The sequence below is a fragment of the Amblyomma mixtum genome, chromosome 5 (assembly GCF_055824585.1).
Source record: "Amblyomma mixtum isolate Tamu chromosome 5, ASM5582458v1, whole genome shotgun sequence".
In the NCBI taxonomy this organism is placed as follows: Eukaryota; Metazoa; Arthropoda; class Arachnida; order Ixodida; family Ixodidae; genus Amblyomma; species Amblyomma mixtum.
Window position 1 is genome coordinate 132572473 of NC_143016.1, and position 9661 is coordinate 132582133.

At 41.7% G+C, this 9661-nt stretch overlaps 1 long non-coding RNA gene across 1 annotated transcript; it reads left to right on the forward strand.

The window, feature by feature from the left end:
* Window positions 1–560: 560 nt before the first annotated feature.
* LOC149343749 (uncharacterized) lies at window positions 561–2228 on the forward strand. Its single transcript, XR_016282722.1, has 2 exons — window positions 561–595; window positions 1903–2228. It is a non-coding gene; the product is annotated as an uncharacterized LOC149343749 (long non-coding RNA).
* The last annotated feature ends 7433 nt before the right edge of the window (window positions 2229–9661 follow it).

Sequence of the window (9661 nt, forward strand, 5' to 3'; positions counted from 1 at the left end):
AACTACTGCCACATCTGCATGTTTCTTCAGTTTAACTTTCGCCTGCATGCGAATGCAGGTTCTATGAACACCGTCCCATTAGTGAACTTTTGCAGATGGGCCGAATAGAATGGCCAGTGACGATCACGGAGTACTTAACCGCAATTCTGTGGTGCAAGAGAATCGCGCATTTCCGGAGCTTATACTTCTCTGGTTGGTTAGGAATAGAAAGCAAGCAATACACTTGTGCAGTGGTTGATTTCCTTCTCGAAGCTCTAACTTCTAAGAAGCGCTGCTAGACCGATGCTAAGAAAAACGAGCATGAAGAGCTCCCTATCTTCTTCCGTTTTGGATAACCGCGGGAGAGCCGGCAGTGACACATGGAGTTCTTATTTGTTTTGTATATAAATGGTCATGTTGCAAAAGGTAATTTTGTTTTATTTTTTTCTCTCCATATCTGCTTCGCACAATGCAGACGCCGCTACGCTGTAAGTAAACGTATTTCAAGTTCTTGCTATTTTAACCTTCAGTTCTGCACGAAAATAACCATTATTTATTCCCTTTGTGAATCACAGAGGTCCCACTGATGAGCTCAAGAAGTCAATTTCACAGAAAGGTAAGGGCCCGGAAAATTACTATCAAAGAGGTTGAAGTCATCAAAAGCTTCTTAACCCAAGCGCTTCTTCTCTGCTAGCTTATTGGCTCTGCTGTAAATAGTAGTTGCATGCAATTTTAGAAAAACACGACACGCAGGCGCTAGCTTGCAAATCTGAAGCCTGTATTGCTTCTCCATGGGACGCATTCCAACCCCAATAACTAAACAGTTCAGTTCTAATAATCACTACAGCAATGCTTCGATCAAAGCTAAGAGCCATGTAATGTGAAGCTTAAATAAGACTATTAAATATCTAACACGACTGTCAGGTAGATTTAGTGATCGCGATATGCGCCTGAAATTACACAAGACCTCGGACTGTCGGTCTTATAATCGCGTGAGGCTAAGGGCACGATTTGTGTAACAATATGCATTGCCAGGACAGCAGCTTGGGCATGTTGGTTATTCATTTGTGACGGAACAGCGCAAAACAGCGGGACAAGAGACAAGCGCTGCTTACAACTGGTATTTATTTCGAAGAAACACTGGTTCTTATACCTTCCTCACTCTCTCAAAAAAGGCACGCCGTCTGTTGTTTTCATAAAGAAAGAATTTGACATGTTAAAAATGTGATTATAAATCTCTGTGATTATTTGTCTTATGCTTTTTGGACGCTGGAACGATATGGTTGTGACGCATGTGTTTTTTGAGAGGGTGAGAAAAGTATAAGAAGCAGCGTTTCTTCGAAACAAAAACCAGTTGAATGGAAAAACAGCGCTTGTCTCTTCTCCTGTTGTTTTGCGCTGTTCCGCCACAAATATGCATTGGTTTAGTCTTAACTTTTTAAGTGAATGTGCTGTGCGTTGAACAGCTCAGAATAATCATGTCTTGAATTATCAGCATTTGTACTAAAGCAAAACATGCCAAGTTTTTGAACAGCGACTCATAATGCCACAAACATAAAATGGCCAAATTCCTTTGGCTTGGTGTTGAGCCCTGTTGCAATCATCCGAATGCAATATTATCCAAAGGCTTTGTTACAAGACGAATCATATTTATGTGTGCTGTATATGGCAGTGAATCGACATGAAAACAGAATATAAAAAGCAGAGAAGTTCGTGGAAGCCCAATTGACAAGTACACCAAGCGCAGTCGGTTTGAGCGCGATGAATATCACATCGGTTAGTCTACCCTTTGCATTTTGCGAGTTCATATGCTGTGAAAGTAATTTACCAGGAAGCAAATTTGCACCTTTGTATCAGGGCACCTTGCACTGCCGTCTCATCTTCGCTCTTGAAAGACGCAAGGCGCGGCTTTCTTCTGCCCAGGAGCTGAGTCGCTATCTCTCAAGAAGGCTGGAGAAACCATGACAACGCTGGGCAAGCTACTGCAAGGGAAGCAATCTTTCGCCACTCCCGAAGATCGGGATGACGCCTTGAACGCGCTCCAGACCCTGAACACCTCCTTGGGGGGAAGTGACGACTCAGAGCACTCCTTCATCGTCGTTTTACTCCAGGCCATCGCGGCGACCGTCGTCTCAGCGGGAGTATCTACCGGTGTGGGAATCCAAGTCGACAAAGCCCTCAAGAAAGGCCTCAAGAAAAGCTGGAAGAAGAGCGGATGATTAGGTTATCTTTGGATTGCAAAACCGCTTCCGAATAAATTTGGCACCCTTGAAACAACTGTGTCTGTATAAGAGAGTTTATTCCTCTAATAATGCTACACCTGCCACATTCACAAAAAATTCTTCTCAATATAGGAATGTGATGTACAGTCTTTGTCAAAAGTAACCAGGCTGCATGGTTTGCTTCTAGCTTGTATAGTGGAGCCCTTGTGGCTTTCCTAAAGATCAAAATGTGTTGGGAGGTAAGAAGACCCCCAGTGCTTACATTTAACGACCATTTCGGCTTGAGGGAAGCTGTAAAGACTCCACTGTGTGAGCTAGAAGCAAACCATTCTTCCTGGTTACTTTTGACAAAGACTGTACATTCGGTTTAAAGTTCAGTCTTCAGAACCCATTCCTGGAAACGTGTGATATTGATGCCTAAGACGTAAGAGCCTTTGGTTTATCATGCGAATTGGAGCTACAATTATGTCGCCGCTGATGTTGCTCGCAACAACATTAAATCAAGCGCATTCGCTTGGAAAGTACGCAGTATCTTTCTCAAGAAACGCAAGAAACGTCATTGCATACTTTCGAGCAATTGAGGTAGGGCTAACCTAACAGCTTCCCACAGGTATGTTATATTCTTTTTTTTTTGCAAAACGCTCTTCACACCTCAAAAAAAAAATCTAAGATGTTGCTGGCCGACGGAATGCGCGAAGTGGTTGTGATTGGGCTAGATCGAACTTCATTTTTCTCGTAGCAGCACTGCTTTTATTGTCACAGATGCATCAAAGGAATACAAGCAGGAACGGCTCTGCGTTTGGTCGTTGCTGTTTCTTGTGTCAATATAGCAGCACAGATCTCGTAAAAATGAAGCGATGGGTGTTGGGTGCGCGTGAGGTCTCGACAAAATAAATGCTGCTATTCCATGTTAGGGATTGCCTGCATTTCTTTTCTTTTTCAGTATCTAAGAGTGAATTCATTGAAAAGTGGAATTGCAGAACGATTCAGCAAGAAATAGAGGACCTGTGCAAAGTTCTAATTGGATTTTGCATTGGTTTCATAAGAATAAAAAATGCGCCACGATATTGAGCAGGCTTGATAAATCTCGGTTGTTGAAACCAGCCCTCATTCATACAGGCCATCAGAAAACTAGTTAAGGCAGCACTTTGAACAAAGTAAAAAACCAATCCCTACAGCTCACCATGAGTAGCTGAAGTTCTTCACCTTGTTTGAAGCGGTCGGCAGGGGCATGTGTCTGATGGCGATGCTTTTTTTTAAATGTTTGCTGCGTACATTGAGATTATATTACAGTAAATATGAGAATATAATAATATAATGGTCTCTAGAGTACATAAATGAAATGTGGACCCTCATTAACTTTCATTTTTTTAACTGTTCTCAGAAAAGAACATAAGTACTGGACCTTCCGTGTGGCTATTAATCAATCAATAATTTTTATTTCTGCCCCCAAAAAGTGACAGTGGAGCTGCAGAAAAAGCTGTCGTGGTAAGTTTTACTGAGCCGCAGCCGCCTATATCGAGCAGCAGGGACAAGCGTCGAAAAAAAATAAATTAAAGTTATAGGCAGTGTTGCCAATTAGAGACAATATTTATGAAATATAATATCTCTGACTTAAAAATGTAATTTTAAAAGGTTTATAGCCCTGTAACAGTCACCTTAAGCCTACTGCGGTGTTTACTGTTTGTAAACCGTACGGTTTATGAACGTGTTTTCGGCTCTAATTCTATGCAGCTTACAATACCTCCATATAAGCAGAAACTATCCTAATTGTAATTTCTGATTTTTCTTCAGCATTACACTATTGAAAAAGAGGTCATGAAGTTTGCACCCATTTCAGCCTTGAGATTTTTTTTTAATTTTCTATTGCATGAGCTCATCCAACTTTATTATCCTTAAATATTTGTTAGGCTGTGCAGTAATATTTAAAATTCTCCAGGATTTCGCTGTCATTCATGTTACACTGGGCATTTTGCCAGCGCACGCTGTTAACTAAGATATCATACGCCCGTGAAACGCTTCAGGTATGCTGCATATCTCTTCTAGGTGCATTAGTTATTCCTAGTATTTTTCTCGCTTTCAATTTCATTTGTTGAATTTATTTGGTAAGATGACATAATACATTCAAGGCGCTTGCTGATTGATATACCATCAATTGGCATTGGAGCGAAACATATTAAGCAGAAACATATAAGCACACTGCAAATAATCATACCGACACCATTAGAGCGTTTGAAAGCGCGAAGAATTTATTAAGGCTAAAGCTTCTTTTGGCTCAATAGGGGCGTAGACGAAGTTGAGGACAGACACTGTCCGCAAAAGTGTTTCGCACGAACTGTCATTCATAAGCTGTATGGTAATTAAAATAAAATGTAAAAGTTGATTGAGCAGCAGTTCATAAGTAATATATATCTAATAATAGTAGTGATCATAAAAATAGGGATAGATTGTGACAATGATCGCTACTCATAGCTACAGTTAGGGCTAGAGATAGCGATAGTGATTGTAGTGAAAGAAATAATGACTGCTGCTGATAATGTTAAAACTAGAGTCAGTGCCAGAGAGAGTGATGATGATGATGATTGCAATAATGATAGTTTGTGATGGCGATTATGACAGCGGTGGCGATAGCAATAATGATAGCTGGTGATGGTGATGATTATGATTGTGACGATGATAGCGTCAGTGACAGTTGGTGACAGCACTGATGATGGTAAAGATGATCGCGATAGTGATAGTCGGCGGTGGTGATAGTGGTTATATTAGTGGTGATGATGGCAATGATGATGATAGCAATAGCAAAAAAATGCAATTTGAAATCCAGTCAAGCTCCTAGGTTCGGGTCCTTCAAATGTTGTAGGTTCGAGTCCTGTGAAGGTAGTGGTTTGAGTAAAGTCAAGGTCATGGGTTCGAGTCACGTGAAGGTCGTGGGTCCAAGTCCTGTGAGGTTCTTGCGTTCGAACACGAAAAAGGGAGAGAGGAAAAAGGAAAGAGAAAGGCTTCCGCATTCCCGCTCTTAAGCAGACAAGTGAAATCCTGTAATCCTTTTTTTCTGCTCATCCCTCATGTACTGTTAATGTTAACGAGAACCATTCAGATATTGGGCCGACTCTGTAGCTCCAAGAGTATCCTCTTGAAGGAGGAGGAGGAGCAACAAACTTTTATTTGTCGTATGACAAAGAAGGCAGGGTTGGGAAAAAGGTTTAGACGGGTGGGATTCTCAAATCTGATCATAAATTACAGCTCGGTACAAGTGGATTTAGAAATGGTCGTTTTATTGAAATATCTGCGAAAATGGCGCCACTCCGCCGAGAAGAAATTACCTAGACCCTTTAATCTTCTTTTTCCTTCGAAACAAACTCAGTCAAAGACACATCCTACGTAGTGAAGCGGCTTATATAACAACTTCGATGTTTCGTAACTTATCTCGAATTTGCTTCCACATGTACACCTTTTATTTGTGCTTTAAACAGGCTGCTATTGCAGTGATCACAAGTGAAAATTTTTTATAGCCGCCAGGGTGGCTAAGTGTTTATGGTGCTCGGCTGCTTACTCGAAAGACGCTGCTTTTATCCAGGCCGGGGAGGTCGCATTTCGATAGAGGTGAAATGCTAGAATCCCGAGTACTGTGCGACGACAGTGCACTTTAAATATCCCCAGGTGGTCGAAACTATCCGGAGCCCTCCTCTGTGGCGTGCCTCGTAGTCCGAGTCGATTTGCGGCCTTAAACCTCATAGAACCAAACCAAACCGAAGTTTTCATTAGCCAATAACATGCATGGACACTGACCATGAGGGCAGGCTCTAAAGGAGTTCATATCTTAAAACAATCGAGTATTCCTCATCTGTTCTTAGCATTTTCTCTTGGGAATATGATTGCTGTAACGCAAGGCCCCACAAAAGCTCAAGGCATTAGCTGAATAAATCATGTCAAAATCATTCCAGTTAATTTTTCTTGGAAATAGGAATTATTGGTAGCAATTTAGGTGTGAGCTCGTCAAAGTTTCATGCCGCAGTTCGTTCTGCGAAAAAGCACTATTGTCGAAGATAAGAGCAGCGATCATGTATAATTTATATCTCTGTTCCTCTGAGAGGAATGTGGGAGAACTGTAAAGGAGAAACTATTTGATATGCCTCGGGCTGCATTTGTTTTTGATGACAGAATGCGTAATTAATCCTAAAGCGCCTTTTCCGTAGCGAACATGCAGAGCGAGACGCTGCGCAAAACAAGACGGGAAACACGCTGGACTTGAGCGTTCCTACTGTGAAACTTGCCATAGCCGCGTATAAGTTAACGTTTCTTCCGCCTGTTCCTTGCTGTATATGTCTTGCTTAGAGAGAAAATTAACCTTTGTTTTCAGTGTTGTGTGCACTTTTGAAATGCATTGGTGCTTGTTGTTGTCCTGCCGATGTTTCAGGGTTGGTTAATTAGTTTTGTTTCCTATTTTTGTCAGTTTTTTCATAAACCGAAGCTTTCATGTATATTTAATTTCGGTATTAAAACGGTTCCTGACTTTGTCCTCTAATTACCCTCCCCCCCCCCCTCTTTCCTACGATGCTCTTGTGGCGCTGCAGGTATCCGCATAAATAAATAAAATAAAAAAACTTTATTGCACGCGCACTTGACATATATGCATTTCATTGTGTACTCCAGGATGCCTCCTAATTGACCATTGGTCTCACAGTTGCTTGCCCAATCCTGCGCGGCATGCACTTGCGCATGTAGTCGAAATCACTGAAAACCTTTCAAACGATTCATCAACCAATCAAGTCTTTATTCATCGCAATATATGCTGCGGGACATTGTCAAAAAGCGAGGTACTGGCTTGAGGAGGACGATGCTCCTTGTAGGAGGCAACGGTAGCACGCGCACTTCCATACATTTCTATTCATCAGGGCAAACAGTGATACTTAGCAATGAAACAATCATTTTTTTTATCTTAGATGAGATATACGCGTCCCGTATAATTTAGTAAAGTCTGGCAGAAATCTTTCCTATTTTTGTACAGTGCCTAGGTTTGCGAGCTGCCCAGAAAAGCTCAATTATGGAAGCCATTACCAACTCACCAACTTAATCCTTTATCGAGATGAATTTGTTCTCTCAGTTATGTTTTCTTTCATGTCTGTGTCGCACACTACAGGTACCTCTACTATGTAAGTACACGAACCTGAAGTTTTGTTAGCCTAATCATCACTTCTGCTTGTCAGTAATGATACTCTGTTCTGTGTTTCTCAGAGCCTCTAATATTAACTCAAGAGGCATAGTTCACAAACTGTAAGGGCTGTAAAACATTTTCTTGAAGGCAGTGAGGTCATGGAAAATGACATAAAAACGGTAGTTTTTTACAGTTACCTCAATTACGTTGTAAAGCGCCTGTAACCTAAGCATTGAAATACTGAAACATTTTACACTGAAGCACTGAAGATGCAAAGCTTAAAATTCTATATTTACTTTTGTTACTAGAATAGCACTCCCATAGAGAAAATATAAACTATAAATATATAACTATAACTATAATTATATAAGTGGATGCTCCAATCACAGCTGTCGCTCCAACTCGGCGTCAATATTAATGAGTATGTAGCTACCACGCGCATTGAAAACACGTAAAACAAGAGTGTAAAAGTCACAAATGATTGATGCATACAGGTAGAATCCACCACGTGTGAACCTCGAACTTAATTTAAATTTTTCTTATCATCACCTGAAACTTAGAAGCTGTAGTGCGATATATGATCCAGAGTTATGGGCAGCTTTTACGGTGAATATAGTGTGGGCTAAATTTACCTCTCCAGGTTTGTGCAAATCTTGGAGCTTTGACATGCTGGCTTGAGTAAACCGTGTCACCTCCTTCAACCGAGACTCAGGTTGGCATAAATGTTGAAACAAAAACAAATTTTTTGTTGTTTTCGTTCTCTTCTATTCATTCGCTACCACAAGCAGCCATTCAGACCTCATGGTCCATACAATACTTTTAATTGATTTTACTCGCACTGAGAGACACGAATAGACAATTCTCCGCTTTATGGCCGCGGCATTTTTGTGCATGGTATAAAGAGTAGTGCATAAAACGAAGTGTACAACCCTAAAGTTGCTATATCCTTGGATGCTCCGTGCTGGTATTCTCTAGGAGTTATCGGTAGGCCTCCCGTACAAAGAGTAACGCATGCATTTGCTTCCATAAAATGTGTTACAACAAAAGAAATTTAGTGCTTCGTATGAGGGACGCCCTGCTACGTTTGCCTCCTCTTGGAATCCACTCCGTTACCCTTAAGGACCACCGGTTATCTTGCCTTCGCACTACATGTCCTGCCCAAGCCCATTTCTTCGTCTTGATTTCGATTAGGATGTCATTAACTCGCGTTTGTTCCCTCAGCCACTCTGCCCGCTTCGGATCTCTTAATCTTAAACCAATCATAATTTACAGAAGTATCCATTCTTAAAGCTGCAGTGAAGAGGAATCTGAACTCCTCTTTTTGTCGCGGGAACTCAATCTAAGCGTTCCGAGAATTCTTGGAAACTTCGATTTATTGCCCTGTGTGGCCGATTTCCCTAATTATATCAAATTAACGTCAGGCTCACGTCTTTTTTTTTTTTAATTCTCCCCGTACGGTGGGCGGAGTCGACCAACGCGTGGAGTGCCTTTCACCCAGTCCCGTGGGGGCTTGCCGCTCTGCCATCGGCGGAGTAATACGTAGTGATCCGTAGTAGCAAATAGTCCGCGCGTATTTTCATTTCTGCGGGCTTATTTTGCGGCTATATTATCTGGGAATGAAACTATTCATTCACGGAAACCTAAAAACACAATAAAGCGAAAGCAAAGCCTCCACGGAGCTGGCTGAAAGGCACTCTACGCGTTGGTTGACTTCGCCCACCGTCCTGGGAGAATTCAAAAAATACAGGCGGGAGCCGGGCGTTAATTCGATTTAATTAGGGAACTCGGCCACACACGGCAATAAGTTGGAGTTTGTAAGAATGCTCGCAACGTGTAGATCGAGTTCCCGTGGCAAAAAGACGAGTTCAAATTGCTGTACACTTCACCTTTAAGTTGATACAGGCTTTTATTGTGAGCGGGATCGCTCACATAACACCATATTTGAAATGGGTGGAAAGTGGTATCATCAAATCGGACGTTTTAATAAGCAAAACATATAAAAGAGAACTTGGTATCCCGGTCAAGACGGCAACAGAAAGGCTGCTAAACATTGGGATTCACAACACAGTAGACGAAATTATTGAAGGCCATTCGATTCTTCCGAGGATACGACCATTAAAAGCCAGGCGCGAACGAGTGTACTGAAGAGACTAATGCTCTAATAGCAGTCTCGAGCTCTGTAGGGCCTGGTCTATGGAGAACAGGAAGGACTTGGAAGAGAAGGATGAAAGCAAGATCGAGATGCCGCCCATGCCGCGAAATATGCGCTCCGAATTTCCAGATTAAAAAAGAAAGACTGGAGCGA